The 17,282-nt window shown below is 34.9% G+C and overlaps 1 long non-coding RNA gene across 1 annotated transcript in view; it reads left to right on the plus strand.

Annotated features, from left to right (window-relative positions):
• The window catches only part of LOC137204956 (uncharacterized), a 68,943-nt gene that overhangs the window by 13,678 nt on the left and 37,983 nt on the right, over positions 1 to 17,282 (plus strand). Inside the window, exon 2 of the long non-coding RNA XR_010933928.1 lies at positions 5,108 to 5,201. This is a non-coding gene — a long non-coding RNA (uncharacterized lncRNA). The remainder of the gene's footprint in view (positions 1 to 5,107; positions 5,202 to 17,282) is intronic.

Genomic DNA, 17,282 nt, shown 5'->3' on the forward strand with positions numbered 1-17,282 from the left:
TTGACTCTGAGTTCAGTGTTAATGAATCAGCAATATACATAAGTAATGTGTCTTTAAACAGAGACACTCATAAAACAAAAACTTGTACTTAATAGTTGATGAAAATATTTTGACCCGAGGCTCCAGGAACCTAACCCTGTATTTTCACTTGAGCAATGGTTCAGTATTCACTAATTCATTGTTCACGACTTCAAAGAACAAAACTGCCTTGAATAATGAGAATCAACTGTATATGATTTCTCATTCTCAGTTCCCTACCACCTTGCAAAAATAACAACTCCATCTAGTGTTGCCTTAATAGTGTTTTGTTTGCCATTGACTTAATCTTGTACTTCCCAACTCATTTTAAGATTGAGTTAATGCCTGAGTTTCAAATGCTTCCAGGACAATCCTTAATGGCTGGTTCAAATCCTGTTTTCTTTTTCCTCTGGTGTTGTATAATTCAGGTCAAGTTTCATGTTCAGAAAATTTTGACTCCAAAAGCATTCAAACACCTCTCTACTATTTGATAAAGAGGAACACATTCTAATTCTGATCCTTGAGGCACATGGAACAGATGCATTCTGCTCTATTAAAATACGCTTTAGCTATACTGGGAAATTTAAAGCTAAAAATGTTAAGGAAACAGATTGGTAGAAAAGTAGATTCTGCAAAATCATCTAAGCATAAGACACATTTCCACCTTCCTGAGTGTTAGGTGCAGGCCAATGACCATCTCCTGGCTATTCTTACACCTGTGGATTGTTTACCTCCATTAGGTAGTATAAAATAATAAGAAGCAGAATGTATTACAGGACTCTATATAAGCTATACGCTTTTGAATTTTTTTCTTATTTACTGTTAAATGCAAATGCATTTTACGGTTTAATCCTTGGGGGCCTTCTTGAGTTTAACATTTTTTTTTTAAATTTGGATGTATCCCTTATCAGCTTGAGATGGATATAAAGGTGGGCAGTAGAACTAAACTAGCCAATATATTTGTTCACTTGAAATTATGAATTTTGAATTAAAACAAGCAAATTGCCAGAATAATAGACACTGTTTCCACTATTTACTATATAGTTGTAATATGGTAAAAACTCATATTTGGTAATCATTCAGCTTTATAATGATAACCAAGTTTTCACATAAAATGTTCAAGGGTGAACCAACAAATGCTAACTTTTTTCCTTCTCACAAATATCCTATGGGCAGCAAAGCAGTTTAGATAGCCCACTCATGAAACTTGTGGTATTTTCATTTTAGTTTATTTAGATATAAATTTCCTCCTAAGTCATAAGTGAATTTGTTTTAATGGTAAAGAGGAAGCATTTTATAATTTTGGCTATTTGTAAATGGTTCATAGATTAAGTATTCAATTAGAATTTTAGATGACTTACATTTTAATATTAGAATTTATTTGGCTTTTTATGATTTTATGAATTTTATGAATTTAACTTTATGTAAATGCTTAATTTATTTATGATAGTTTATTGGAATATTTACTATGTTTGTTCCAAGAAAGATCTTTGAGAGTGACTAAACCACATAAAGCAACGTCTAGGTTGTAAAACTTTGGGAAATGGCAGTTGTTTATTATTGTTACATCAGTATTAAAGGTAACTCTTATTTCATAACAGAAGTAAAATCTCATAATGAAATCAGTGAAAACAATGATGAGAAGACTTTTTAAAGATGTTATTCGAATATGTGTTTAATAAATTAATTCTTATTTTCTCTTTCAAACAAGAATTCAAAAAATAAGATTCAGAGCCTGAAATCCAAAGATCTAATTTTAATATCATATATTAAATTTGATTCATCAATGCCCTTTAACTTCAGACAGTAAGAGTTTGGGCAACATAATAGTATCAATGGTATCGCTTTGCTACTGCATGATCAGAAATAGACATAGAAACAAATTCTGGCCAAAGGCATGTAAGAGATTTTCTTGAAAATTATTTCTCATATCTACATCAGAACCATAGTAAAAATAATCCCTTAGCTTCCTCTGGATCACTGCTGCATTTTACAGAATAACTGCCTCCCAATTGCCACCACCTTGAGAAGAAGCCAACGTCAAGGCTGGAGCAAGCAGAGGGAAAAACCTGTCCTTAATGAAATATTAAGTTACTAAGTCCACTGATGCTGGAAGCTTCACAAACTCTAAACAGATACAAATAGCTTATTGTTTAGGCATTGCCTAGGGGTCTCTGAGGGTTTCAATCAAAATCGTCTTAGAACATTTTAAAATCAAAATATTTGTTTCCAATGACTAAGATCTGTTACTTATTTCAATATAATCATGCTTTGTAAAGATTTAGTCCTCTTAGAGCCATTGCATATTGTATTTTTTTCTATAAGTTTCATCCAAAGCAAATAAAAACAACAAATTTCTACCCCCAAATGTGGTAGTTTTTTCCAAAAGAAATCTTTTTCTTTTTACTTCCACCTCCATGCAGTGGTTAGATATTGACTCATTTGCCAAAAACTCCTAACACACCCATCCAATTCTCTTGTGCTTTAACACTTCTTTCCAAATATGTGTTGAAATTGAAGCTACATTTCAAAAATATATTTCCCTCTTCACAGCTTATTGCTCCTGGAATTTACATCTAGTACTATGCAAATACAGCTAGGCTATAAGTTTTGGACTTGAGACCAAGTAGAGCATGTCTGAGTTTATCTTTGATGGTAAATTTTTTGTGTGTGAGAGATATAGGAGTTGCAGAGGGGAACAGCTTTTCTGACAATGAAGCCCATAGTCAGAGCAAAGCAAAGACAAGAAGGAGAGAGTAGTAGCGATTTTTAATGAAAACCCCTTTCTGCCAAATTTAGGCAAAAGATATGTCACATGTAAATACAATTTTCCACAAGAAAATCTCTTTCCCGTGTCTCTACACTGTTCGTATTCCCTACACCACAACATTTCCTAATGGACATAGAGATTTAATGTTCTTGGTGTTCAAAGCACATTTACTATGGTATCTCTGACTTGTCTTCCCCCACTCCTGTCTCTTGTCTCTCAGAGGACTCTGGGTAATGTTGGTGGTTGGTGTGGGCACTGGGGACTGAGGACCAAGAAGAGCAACAGTAGCAACAACAATATTAGCACAAGATTAGGAAAAGGAGAGGAAACTGACAGATGACAGCATCCCTTTTTCTCACTAAGTTTCTAGCCTGACAAAGACTTATGTCATGGGAGGGGAGAAAATGCAACTAGCAAAAGGCAATTTGATTACCAAAATGAGTAAGAATGGAGATGTCTGTAAAAATTGTTTCAGAATAACTGGAAAATGTTATGGGCACTGTGTAAAATTTCTCCCAGAGAAGAGAGAAGTGATGTAGTAGATTTCCAGGCAAGAGTGAGGAAAACAATTTCATGACTGTATACAAATGAGTTATGTTTGTTCAATGTGACAGTTATGGTTGTATAATGTGAACATGGACATACTACAATTGTTGGCCCTAAAGATTAAAAGCAACAGGCATACAACATGGAACATATATATATGTTGGCTAAATTAATGACAATGATAGGGCTACTGTAAAAATTTGATATAGAGCAAGTAGATTAGAAGTAATGATAAGTTTATATCAAGAAACAGAATAAAGTGTTTAAATGACAAGCCAGAAAAAGATAACTTAAAGAATTTCAGTATAAATCATGACGACAGGGAAATGCCTTTTAAATTATTTAAATTCTTTTACACGAGCAACAATTTTAGCTTAACCATCACATACACATACATACAAACACATACACACATCCACATCCACATAAACACACATGCCTATTCTTTGGACCATGATGAGTAATAAACTATTAACATACTTTCATTTATTTGTGCCACACACCCTCAGTTCCTTCTATATTTATGACCTTGTGCTGGGATCTAGGGGAAAATGATGAATAAATATTCAATGACTTCATCCTCAAGGGGAGACAGTTAAATAACAAACTGGATATGATGCAGTTTGGCTGTTTTCTCTAGGAGGGGAAGCTTATAGGACAAGTGGACAGAAGTGGGTGAGGAAGGATGAAGGGGAGCTACTAGACAAGCGTTTTTCAGCAAAATTATACCCAGCAAACACTTTGTGCTGATGTAGGAGTGAGTCAGCTAAGGACTAAGGAAAAGAGAAATAAGGCAGTGACAGCCACACTTAAAAAAAAAATGTCTAAAAAGCTGGAACAGAATGAGTGGTGGTGAAGGGAGTTGGGAGAAAATAATGAGACAAGAGAGGCGAGGAGGGACCAGATCACAGCATACTTGGTGATGCATGTAACAGCGTTTGTAGTTTAAGAGCAGTGTCATCAACAGAACAGTTTCAAACATGGAAGCAGCACTAAAATGTTTGCTCTGTGGAAAGAGCATTTTGAATTAACATCCCTAGAGGCAAGATGGTGATGACTCTGTACTACTAAAATAACAGAAATGTTGAAAACAAAATGAACAAAAACCAAGATTTTAATGTGTCACTGGGGTAATGAGAAAGCAAGAAATCCATAAACATCAAAAATATTTTGAAACTTCAAAAATGAAGAGAAGAACATTTTTGTCTTCAGCTGTTTTTATGAAAAGATGGAGATCCAGTTCTTCCTCTTTGCAGACTACATGTAATATAGCTTACGACCAATCAATGAGAAGCATCAGATAAGAGACATCTCCATAAAGATTAGGTCTCAAAGAACAGTGGTGGAATAGAAAATAGACCCCTACTTTTCAGAAGTAATAGCAAGGAAATTTGCCTTTCTCATCGTTGGTTTTGGGTAAAAGGAACAAATGACATAATCATTATCATCAGCTAGGTATTACAACAAAATGCACTATGAAGTTGTGGCCATCTTTAGAAAGTATAATATGCCACAAGTAACAGCATTAACAGTAACACCACCTATGTGTCAAAAAATCTTTGAGGGGAGAATTTAAATTCAAGTGGTCTCAGGTTAATAAGAAATTCAATTGGTTGAAACAAATGCAAATCCTCTCCTGAAGAACATTACAAAACTTCAATTATAAGTTAGAAGTAAATTATATTGTGCTTTATTTTTTCCCAATGTTCTCATTTATTTAGCCATGTATCATGCTCTTTTATTTTGTATTTTATTAGCTCTTTTGTTTTACAGATATGTCTGATGATCCAGTGTGGAGCTCTGTAAAGATGAGGTATGGAATGGAGAGGAGGAGTCAAGCCCTGGACCAATGGACAATTCTGATCAGGTTAGTGATAAAGAATTACAAACTTCAGAATCATATGTCAGTGTGCAAAGAGACCATGAAAGCTTTGTATCAGTGGGTTTTACATGGGCTGACAGTCCAACTTGGCAATTTCTTTATGTCTTCTATGGCAACTTAAAATGCAATAATATTGCCAGAAAAATTAAAGAAACTTATTTATAAATCACAGTCATTTGACAAATAATGTTACTGATTATTTTACAGTTGATTCTTGAACAATGTGAAGGTTAGGGGCACCAACTGCTGCACAGTCAAGAATCTGTGAACTGCTATCTCTGCCTCAAAAACAGAGGAAGTGATAAATGACTCACCCAAGGGCAGGAAGCTGAAAGAGTTTTCACAGAAACAGGACTTAAACACTAGTTCTTTTGATTTCACATAATGGGATCTCTAATCAAACACAAACTTTCCCCCACACTTAGTTAATTTAAAGGTCTGTAAAGTGAAAATATATGTACTATATTTATTGAAAAAAAATCCATGTATAAGTGGACCCACACAATTCAAACCCGTATTGTTCAAGGGTCAACTATATATGGCTTTTAGAATCTGAAAATAAAGTTTTTGTTAAAAACTTCCATCCTGCAGAAAGGAACCAAGTTATTTAGCAGCAGAGAATATTGTCCAGAATATATAAGTCACATGGTTGGCAAAAGTCTGATAATGCCAGCATGTAAAATTATAGTGAGGAAATTGGTGAGACAAGACGCTGGATGAAAATTTGAAAAGGACTGTGATCATCAGCGTATTGATGATATGTCACAAGATGTTGTAAAGGTTTTGTATAATAAACTAGAAAACAAGGGCTTCACTATTCAGGTTGATGAATCAACAGATTTCACCAATAAATGCCATTCTGTAGCATTTGTAATATTTGTAAATGGTGATGAATTTTATAGTAACTTTCCCTGTGCAAAAGTGGTCTAAAACAAGCAAAAGCCTACATGTCCTTGATGTTTGATTTTCATATCTCGAACAGAAGTTCTGTCTGGGAGGAATTAGATTGGCCTATGCACTGAGGTACCATGTCAATGATTGGCTCTTGGAAGATTTCACCTCTCTAATAAAACCAGAGTCCCAGTATTGCCATAAAACTATGCTTTGTTCACAGAGTTCTGAGGTTAAAAAAATACTCATGAAAATGAAATAAGTAGAATTATGCCATGAAAAAAATGGTCAATTTTATTAACCAAGAACAACTCGCTCAAAAATATTTAAAACCTGCATAAAACAAAAACAAAAACAAAAAAACCTGGGCAAAAAACATATACACACACTTCCTTTACACAAGGGAATCTGTGGTTTAATGGAGAAAGAGTTCCCAACAGGATTTTGAACTGGAAGGGAAATTATAGGAACACTTTCAAGAAAATTGTAGGGCAGACTTTGCTGAGTCCTTAGAAGATGAAAAATGGCTGCAGAAATGAGCCTAACTGGCAGACATTTTTCATCACATGATCCAATTTAACAATTCCCAGAGCAAATCGTTTTACTGCAAATGATAAGATTTTTGTATTTAAAATTGGGAAACATATATTTAGAAAAATCATATATTTACAAAGTCATGTTACAAAGGGAAATATTGAAATATTTCCACTGCTGCTTGGATTCGGAGTGAGAAAAAATAGGAGCAAGGCCCAAATCTTAGTGAAAAATATCTGGAGAACTACAGTGCAACACTGAACAGGATTTTTTCTTCCTCTCAACTCAAATATATGACACAGTGATAGACCATTTCACTGTCATTTCTGTTCAGCCTGAGAACTTGACTTTGAAAGAAGAGGAAGTATTTTGTGATTTGCAGTCTGATCAGACACTCAATATTATTATAAATCTGCCTCTAGACAAGTTTTATATATCTGTGAAAGAAGATCCTTCATGTCAGAAGAAAGCATTGAACATTCTGATGCGTTTTTTTCCTTCCAGTTTTACTAAGTTATAATTGACATGCAGCACTGTATACATTTAAGGTGTACAGAATAATGATTTGACTTAAATCATGGAATGATGACAAAGGTAAGTTTAGTGAACATTGAGCAACTCATATAGCTACAAAATTAAAGAAAAAGAAAAAAGGCATTGTTTCCTTATGATGAGAACTCTTAGGATTACTCTCTTAACAACGTTCATATACAACACACAGCAGTGTTAATTATTTTTAGCATGTTGTGTATTACGTCCCTACTACTTATTTATCTTATAGCTGGAAGTTTGTATCTTTGACTACCTTCATTTGTTGAGGAAGTTTTTAACTTCTTGCATGTATCTTCAAATTTCTGCTTGTTTAACAGTCATTGAGTGTGAGGACAGAAATTGTCTCATTTCAGTTAAAAATTAAAATTGTACGTGTTCATTTTAAGTTTGAATCACTATGAGTAACTGTGCAGCAAAAAAGCAAGCAAACATTTTATACACATTTTATACTTAATACCATTCTTTATATCTGAGTTCAAAATAACTTTTATGTGTATATAGAATTATTAAAAAGATCATGTAACCAACAAATGTGCATAATAGTTTTATAATTGATATATTGAGTCCAATCATTTCACTTAGAAAATGTTTTTTTCCAAACACATATTAAATTATATCTTATGCTATAATTTTAGTCATATGGCTTTGGTTTATGGTTTTAGTAGTTTTACCATTCAATCATGTGAACCCATTTCATATTGTAGTAACCTCAAATAATATCAAATTAAAATAGTTATTTAAATATTTGTTTTATGAGTTATAAAATATTTGAAAAGGAAAGAAATTAATGTCAAAAAAAGGTACCCTAATTTTAATACTTCCTTTTTTGTTTTTTAAGAAAGTTTGGTTGAAAAATCATGTTTAACTTTAAGAAGGGGAGAGAAAGAAGGAAAACTCTTGTACAAATCTTAGAGTACATAACCTTATTCAAATTCTAAATAGTAGAAATTTATGGCAAATCTTTTAGGCCAACTTGGATTAGGTTAAAAGATAAGTAAGAAGTTAAGCGTTTTAAAAAGGAAGAAAAACTGGAGTATATACTATCTACATTATTTTCTATAGTAGTAGGAAGGAAAAAAATCATACAAAAATAGTGTCATGATAAAGAAACAGAGCTAGAGAAAAAATATTACTCTCTATTCGAAAATAATAGACAACTATTATTGGATTATTATATCTATAATTTATTAATTATGCTAAATAATATGTGAAGATATAATAATTTTTATGCAGGAGTCCTTTGAGACATGTAAACTTTTTCAAAGTTCTCTCCTGGGTAAAAAAGATTGGGAATGGCTGCTAAAATAGATTTAAATGCAAACATACTGAAATCAAATAAATGAAAATGAAATAAATTTTTTCAAAAACGAAGTTCAGAGTGATATAAATATGTAATCTATAAATGTACTCTAAATGTAACTTTTATTTCAAAAGATGACGTCTTTATTTCAAAAGACAACCCTAAAGTGTATAAAAAATATAACTTCAAAAGTTAGAAAGATGTATATCAAGCAAAAACTAAGTAAAAGATGCTGCTGTAGGTAAATCAATATCAGATTAAAAAATCACACAAGTAAAACTGTGATGACTGAAGATAAAAAGGATCACTCTATAATTCACAAGTAATTTTGACAGTTCTAAATGTGGAGGCTGCTAATGATATAACCTGATAATATTTAAAGCACAATTTGCCAGAAATTCAAGGAAATGACACCAAATCTACTAATTTAGTGGGTGCTTTTAAATACATATCCTAGAAATTGATAGGTGAAATTGATGAAAATAATCAGAAATGATATAGGAGACTTCAACGTCATATTTACCAAGGCTGAACTAATAGCATTCACCAATCAGAGAGTATACAAAATTGAAGAGCACCCAAGGAACACCAAATACTGGATAATGTAACAGTCCAGAAAACTAGCATCAACAATGCCAAATAGTTTTGACAACATATAGAATGTATATTCTGAGCACTATATATATATATAATATGTTCTAAAAATTCCAAAACTTCATTCCTATTTAGAGTTATATTCCCAAGAAGAAAAGAGTGCATGTTTATCAAAGAAATACATGAGGGTGTTCATAAAAGCTTTATACCTAAGAACCAAAAAACTAGAAATAATCCAAATATTTATCAACAAGAAAATTGTGGCACCTTCTTACAATGGGAAACTATACAGCTACAAGAAGTTGTAGCTGTGTGAACTACTGCTACACACAGCTTGGATGAATTTCACAGGTAAAATGATAAGCAAATAATGTCAGATCAAAAAAATTAGATATTAGAGTCGGGAGAGGTTTGGGGCTGAGCGACTGGGGGAGAGGTATCTGGGAAGCTTCTGGGGGACTGCAAATTATTTACATATTGATCTAAATGGTAGTCAAATGAACATTTAAATTTGTAAATTTAAATTTTTTAATATCCATCCATTTAAGAGTTGAGCACTTCAGAAATATTATACTGTAATAAAGATAAACGCATGGACCAAAGAAGAAAGCATAATAAAAATCGGAAAATATTGAGTTGAGCAAAATAAAAATACTAGGTAAAAACGTAGAGAATGCAGGAAAGCTCAGAACTGGTGAGCTAAGCAACAACATTAAGGATTTAGAATAATTCAAATCAAGTAGGCCACTAAAGATAAGAACAAAAAGTAAGGTAACAGAATGAAAACCATATAATAATGATTAACAAAGGCAACATTATTTTCATTATTTAATAAGGAAAAATATAGTCAAAACCCTAGCAAAATTAATAACAAAAAGCAAGAACAAAAGATTTATTAGGAGTATAAAAGGGTGTATAGATTTTAAAAGCAACAAAGAGTAAACATATAATAATAGGGTGTTACAATACATTGTGCCAATTAATTTTAATAGCAAACAGAACTAATTAAATTCTCAGGAAAAATAAAATTTACCAAAACTTATTCAAGAGGAAATAAAAAATTGGATTGTTCAATAATCCTTTAAACAATTCAATCAGTTATTAAAAATTTCTCTAGAAATGAATCATCACTCACTTCCTGAAAGCTTTTTAGGGGTCTTATTTCAAACACTAAAGGAACCAATTATAATTTCACACAAAATCTTCCAAGGAATAAAAGAGAAAAAACACTTTTAAACTCATTTTATGGGACAGGCAGACTATTGATATTAATATGAGACAAAGACAGTAAAAGAAAAATATTGGCCAATCAATTTTATGAATATAGATTCAATGTCATAAAAATTAACAAAGTATTTCATCAGTTTATTAAAAAGTAGTGCATTATAATACTCAAGTTGTTCATACAAGGAACTCCAGGTTGGATTAACATTCATGAAAAATCAGTAGGTGAATTTACTATACTAAAAAAAAACTAGAGGAAAAAATAATATCACTTCAAAATATGCAGAATATTTATTTGGCAAAATTAAATATGTATTATGATTATAAAAAAGGAAACTTTTCTTAGATAACTAAGGATAGAACTTCTTTAAACTGGTAATATATAAGATACAGCAAGCATTATTCTCTTTTTTCTTTAAACATCTTTATTGGAGTATAATTGCTTTACAATATTGTATTAATTCTGCTGTATAACAAAGTGAATCAGCTGTACGTATATATATACATCCCCATATCACCTCCCTCTTGCGGCTCCCTTCCACCCTCCCTATCCCACCCCTCTATGTGGTCACAGAGCACCAAGCTGATCTCCCTGTGCTATGCAGCTGCTTCCCACTAGCTATCTATTTTATATTTGGTAGTGTATATATGTCCATGCTACTCTCTAACTTCGTCCCAGCTTACCCTTCCCCCTCCCCGTGTCCTCAAGTCCACTCTCTACATCTGTATCTTTATTCCTGTCCTGCCCCTAGGTCCATCAGAACCATTTTTTTTAGATTCCATATGTATGTGTTAGTATACGGTATTTATTTTTCTCTTTCTGACTTACTTCACTCTGTATGACAGTCTCTAGGTCCATCCATGTCTCTGCAAATGACATTATTTTGTTCTTTTTTATGGCTGAGTAATATTCCATTTTATATATGTACCGCATCTTCTTTATCCATTCCTATGTTGATGGACATTTAGGTTGTTTCCATGTCCTAGCTACGGTAAATAGCACTGCAAAGACCATTGGGGTGCATGTATCTTTTTGAATTATGGTTTTCTCTGGGTATATATATGCCCAGTAGTGGGATTGCTGGGTCACATGGTAGTTCTGTTTTTAATTTTTTAAGGAACCTCCATACTGTCTCCATAGTGGTTGTATCAATGGTGGTGGTGGTTTTTTATCATAAATGGGTGATGAGTTTTGTTGAAAGCTTTTTCTGCATCTATTGAAATTATCATGTTTTTATCCTTCAATTTGTTAGTATGGTATATCACATTGATTAATTTGTGTATATTGAAGAATCCTTGCATTCCTGGGATAAATCCCTCTTGATCATGGTGTATGATCCTTTTAATGTGCTGTTGGATTCTGTTTGCTAGTATTTCGTTGAGGATTTTTGCATCTATGGTCATCAGTGATATTGGCCTGTAGTTTTCTGTTTTAGTGACATCTTGTCCGGTTTTGGTATTAGGGTGATGGTGGCCTCATAGAATGAGTTTGGGTGTGTTCCTCCCTCTGCTATATTTTGGAAGAGTTTGAGAAGGATAGGTGTTAGCTCTTCTCTAAATGTTTGATAGAATTCGCCTGTGCAACCATCAGGTCTGGGCTTTTGTTTGTTGGACAATTTTTTAACTTTTTTTTTTTTTTTTGCGGTACGCTGGCCTCTCACTGCTGCAGCCTATCCTGTTGTGGAGCACAGGCTCCAGACGCGCAGGCTCAGCGGCCATGGCTCATGGGCCCAGCCGCTCCACGGCATGTGGTATCTTCCCGGACCGGGGCACGAACCCACGTTCCCTGCATCGGCAGGCAGACTCTCAATAACTGTGCCACAAGGGAAGCCCCGTTGGAGGATTTTTAATCACAGTTTCAATTTCAGTGCTTGTGATTAACCTGTTTATATTTTCTATTTCTTCCTGGTTCAGTCTTGGAAGATTGTGCTTTTCTAAGAATTGTCCATTTCTTCCAGGTTGTCCATTTTATTGGAATATAGTTGCTTGTAGTAATATCTCATGATCCTTTGTATTTCTGCAGTGTCTGTTGTTACTTTTCCATTTTCATTTCTAATTCTGTTGATTTGACTCTTCTTTTTTTCTTTGATGAGTCTGGCTAATGGTTTATCAATTTTATTTATCTTCTCAAAGAACCAGCTTTTAATATCATTGATCTTTTCTATTGTTTCCTTCATTTATTTTTCATTTATTTCTGATCTGATCTTTATGATTTCTTTCCTTCTGATAACTTTGTTTTTGTTTTTTTTTGTTGTTGTTCTTTCTCTAATTGCTTTAGGTGTAAGGTTAAGTTGTTTATTTGAGATATTTCTTGTTTCTTGAGGTAGGATTGTATTGCTATAAACTTCCCTCTTAGAACTGCTTTTGCTGCATCCCATAGGTTTTGGGTCATCATGTATTGTCATTTTTTTCTAGGCATTTTTTGATTTCTTCTTTGATTTCTGCAGTGATCTCTTGGTTATTTAGTAGTGTATTGTTTAGCCTTCATGTGCTTATAATTTTTTTTTCCTGTAATTGATATCTTGTCTCATAGTGTTGTGGTTGGAAAAGATACTTGATACAATTTCAATTTTCTTAAATTTACCAAGACTTGATTTGTGACCCAAGATATGGTGTATCCTGGAGAATGTTCCATGAACACTTGAGAAGAAAGTGTATTTTGTTGCTTTTGGATGGAATGTCCTATAAATATCAGTTAAATCCATCTTGTTTAATGTGTCATTTGAAGCTTGTGTTTCCTTATTTATTTTCATGTTGGATGATCTGTCCATTGGTGAAAGTGCGATGTTAAAGTCCCCTATACTATTAATGTGTTCCTGTCGATTTCCCCTTTTATGGCTGTTAGCATTTGCCTTATGTGTTGAGGTATTCCTATGTTGGGTGCATAAGTATTTACAATTGTTACATCTTCTTGGATTGATCCCTTGATCATTATGTAGTGTCCGTCTTTGTCTCTTGTAATAGTCTTTATTTTAAAGTCTATTTTGTGTGATATGAGAATTGCTACTCCAGCTTTCTTTTGATTTCCATTTGCATGGAATATCTTTTTCCATCCCCTCACTCTCAGTCTGTATGTGTCCCTAGGTCTGAAGTGGGTCTCATGTATACAGCATATATAGGTCTTGTTTTTGTACCCATTCAGCCAGTCTATGTCATTTGGTTGGAGCATTTAAACCATTTACATTTAAGGTAATTATCAATATGTATGTTCCTATTACCATTTTCTTAATTGTTTTGGGTTTTTATTTGTAGATCTTTTCCTTCTCTTGTGTTTCCAGCCTAGAGAAGTTCCTTTAGCATTTGTTGTAAAGCTGGTTTGGTGGTGCTGAATTCTCTTAACTTTTGCTGGTCTGTAAAGGTTTTAAATTTCTCTGTCAAATCTGAATGAGATCCTTGTTGGTTAGAGTAATCTTGGTTATAGGTTTTTCTCTTTCATCACTTTAAATATGTCCTGCCACTCCCTTCTGGCTTGCAGAGTTTCCGCTGAATGACCAACTGTTAACCTTATGGGGGTTCCCTTGTATGTTATTTGTTGTTTTTTCCCTTGCTGCTTTAATATTTTTTCTTTGTATTTAATTTTTGATAGTTTGATTACTATGTGTCTTGGCATGTTTCTCCTTGGATTTATCCTGTAATGGACTCTCTTCCCTTCCTGCACTTGATTGACTATTTCCTTTCTCATGTTAGGGAAGTTTTCAACTATAATCTCTTCAAATGTTTTGTCAGTTCCTTTCTTTTTCTCTTTTTCTTCTGTGACCCCTAAAATTCCAATGTTGGTGCATTTAATGTTGTCCCAGAGGTCTCTGAGACTGTCCTCAATTCTTTTCATTCTTTTTTCTTTATTCTGCTCTGTGGCAGTTGTTTCCACTATTTTATATTCCAGGTTACTTATCCATTATTCTGCCTCAGTTATTCTGCCATTGATTCCTTCTAGAGAATTTTAAATTTCATTTATTATGTGTTCATCACTGTTTGTTTGCCCTTTAGTTCTTCTAGGTTCTTGTTAATCATTTCTTGTATTTTCTCTATTCTATTCCCAAGATTTTGGATCATCTTTACTATCATTACTCTGAATTCTTTTTCATGTAGACTGCCTATTTCCTCTTCATTTGTTTGGTCTGGTGGGTTTTTACCTTGCTCCTTCATCTGCTGCATATTTCTCTGTCTTCTCATTTTGTTTAACTTACTGTGTTTGGGGTCTCCTTTTCACAGGCTGCAGGTTCATAGTTCCCGTTGTTTTTGGTGTCTGCTCCCAGTGGCTAAGATTGGTTCAGTGGCTTGTGTCAGCTTTCTGGTGGAGGGGACTGGTGCCTGTGTTCTGGTGGGTGGAGCTGGATCTTGTCTTTCTGGTGAGCTGGGCCGTGTCTGGTGGTGTGTTTTGGGGTGTGTGTGAATTTAGTATGATTTTAGGCAGCCTCTCTGCTAATGGGTGCAGTTGTGTTCCTGTCTTGCTAGTTGTTTGGAATGGGGCATCCAGCACTGGAGTTTGCTGGCTTTTGGGTGGTAATGGGTCTTACCGTTGAGATGGAGATTTCTAGGAGCGTTCTTGCCAATTGATATTATGGGGGGCTGGGAGGTCTCTGGTGGTCCAATGTTCTGACCTTGGCTCTCCCACCTCAGAGGCTCAGGCCTGACAACAGGCCAGAGCACCAAGACCCTGTCAGCCACACAGCTCATAAAAAAAGGGAGAAAAAAGGAAGGAAGGAAAATAGTAGTAATAATAGATTTAAAAAAGAAAAAAAATATTAAAATAAAGAAATAGAAAAATAATTTTAAAAAAGAGAACAACAAAACCGATAAACAAATCCACCAATGATGACAAGTGCTAAACACTAAACTAAGATAAACATAAAAATCAGAAACAATTCAGTTGCAGACAGCAAACTCCAAGTCTACAGTTGCTCCCAATGTCCACCACCACAATTTTGGGATGATTCGTTGTCTATTCAGGTATTCCACAGATGCAGGTACATTAAGTTGATTGTGGGGATTTAATCTGCTGCTCCTGAGGCTGCTGGGAGAGATTTCCCTTTCTCTTCTTTGTTAGCACATCTCCTGTGTTCAGCTTTGGATTTGGACCCGCCTCTGCATGTAGGTCGCCTGAGGGCCTCTGTTCTTCACTTAGACAGGACGGGGTTAAAGGAGCCACTGATTCGGGGGCTCTGGCTCACTCAGGCTGGGGGGAGGGAGGGGTACGGAATGCGGGACGAGCCTGCGGCAGCAGTGGCCAGCATGATATTGCAACAGCCTGGGACGCGCCATGTGTTCTCCTGGGGAAGTTGTTCCTGCATCATGGGACCCTGGCAGTGGCAGGCTGCACAGGCTCCCAGGAGGGGATGTGTGGATAGTGACCTGGGCTTGCACACAGGTTTCTTGGTGGCTGCAGCAGCAGCATTAGCGTTTCATGTCCATCTCTGGTGTCCGTGCTGTTAGCCGCAGCTCGCGCCCATCTGTGGAGCTCGTTTAGATGGTGCTCTGAATCCCCTCTACTCGTGCACCCCGAAACAATGGTCTGTTGCCTCTTAGGCAGGTCCAGTGTTTTTCCCGGACTCCCTCCTGGCTAGCTGTGGCACACTAGCCCCCTTCAGGCTGTGTTCACGCAGCCAACCACAGTCCTCTCCCTGGGATTTGACCTCTTAAGCCTGAGCCTCAGCTCCCAGCCCCAACCCACCCCAGCGAGCGAGCAGACAATCCTCTCAGACTGGTGACTGCTGGTCAGCACTGATCCTCTGTGCGGGAATCTCTCCACTTTGCCCTCTGTACCCCTGTTGCTGTGCTGTCCTCCATCTCTCCAAAGCTTCCCTCCCAGCCCACCCCCAGTCTCTGCCAGTGAAGAGGCTTCCTAGTGTTTAGAAACATTTCCTCCTTCACAGCTCCCTCCGTATTCTTTTGTCTCTGTTTTATTCCTTTTTCTTTTGCCCTACCCAGGTACGTGGGGAGTTTCTTGCCTTTTGGGAAGTCTGAGGTCTTCTGCCAGCGTTCAGTAGGTGCTCTGTAGGAGTTGTTCCACATGTAGATGTATTTTTGATGTATTTGTGTGGAGGAAGGTGATCACCACGCCTTACTCCTCCACCATCTTGAAGGTCCCTCTCAATCATTATTCTTGTAGATTTTTTTTTCTGCTTTTTATTTCTCTGTCAGATACTGAAAGTGATGTTTTAAATTTTCCCATTATGAGTGTGGGTTTGCCTAGTTCTTTCATATTTCCATAAATTGTACTTTGGACATTTTAGTGGAATGTAAATAAGTTTGTAATATTTTGAATCTGAAGACTTAAATTTTTAGTCATTTTGAAATGTCTCATTTATTGACTGAACATTTCAGCTTTATTTTGGATAGCATTGTTATCCATTTCTTTTTTTCTAAACTTTCTGTGTAATTCTGTATTCTGATTTTTAAAGACATCAGTATAGAGTTGGGTTTTGATTTTCCTTTACTCCAGTGTGATGATATTTGATATTTGTCTTTTAATTAAAGTTTCAAAATCCACTAAAATTTATTTTATTTTTTATAGTGGAGATAGAATGTTATTTTATTTTTTACTTCAATTTTACTTTAACTTTAATATTTGTATCTGAACTTATATCGAAATCCTCTCAATGTTTTCTTTCTGTCCGATATGTTTCTCTACTTGATCAGCTTTTTCTGTAATAACCAAGTTTTTTTGGTTTTATTATTATTATTATCATTCAGTGTTTCTTCAGTAATAGTGTCTTATTTATACACAGTTATACTATTTCTTCAAGGTTTATCTTCTGTAATGTGATATGCATCTTCTTATTAAAATCTTGTATAAAGCAGTACTCTCTTCCTTCGAAAATGCCAGCTTTGAAGAATCACTTAACTGCATTAATCCTCCTTCCACCTTTCGTGCTCTTATCACCATGTATTTTATTGCATCATATATTGGAAACTTCACAAGACATTGCAATGCAGTTAGCATGCAATTATATTTACCCTTCTCATTGTTT

Source organism: Pseudorca crassidens, chromosome 13 (assembly GCF_039906515.1).
Source record: "Pseudorca crassidens isolate mPseCra1 chromosome 13, mPseCra1.hap1, whole genome shotgun sequence".
NCBI classification, from domain to species: Eukaryota; Metazoa; Chordata; class Mammalia; order Artiodactyla; family Delphinidae; genus Pseudorca; species Pseudorca crassidens.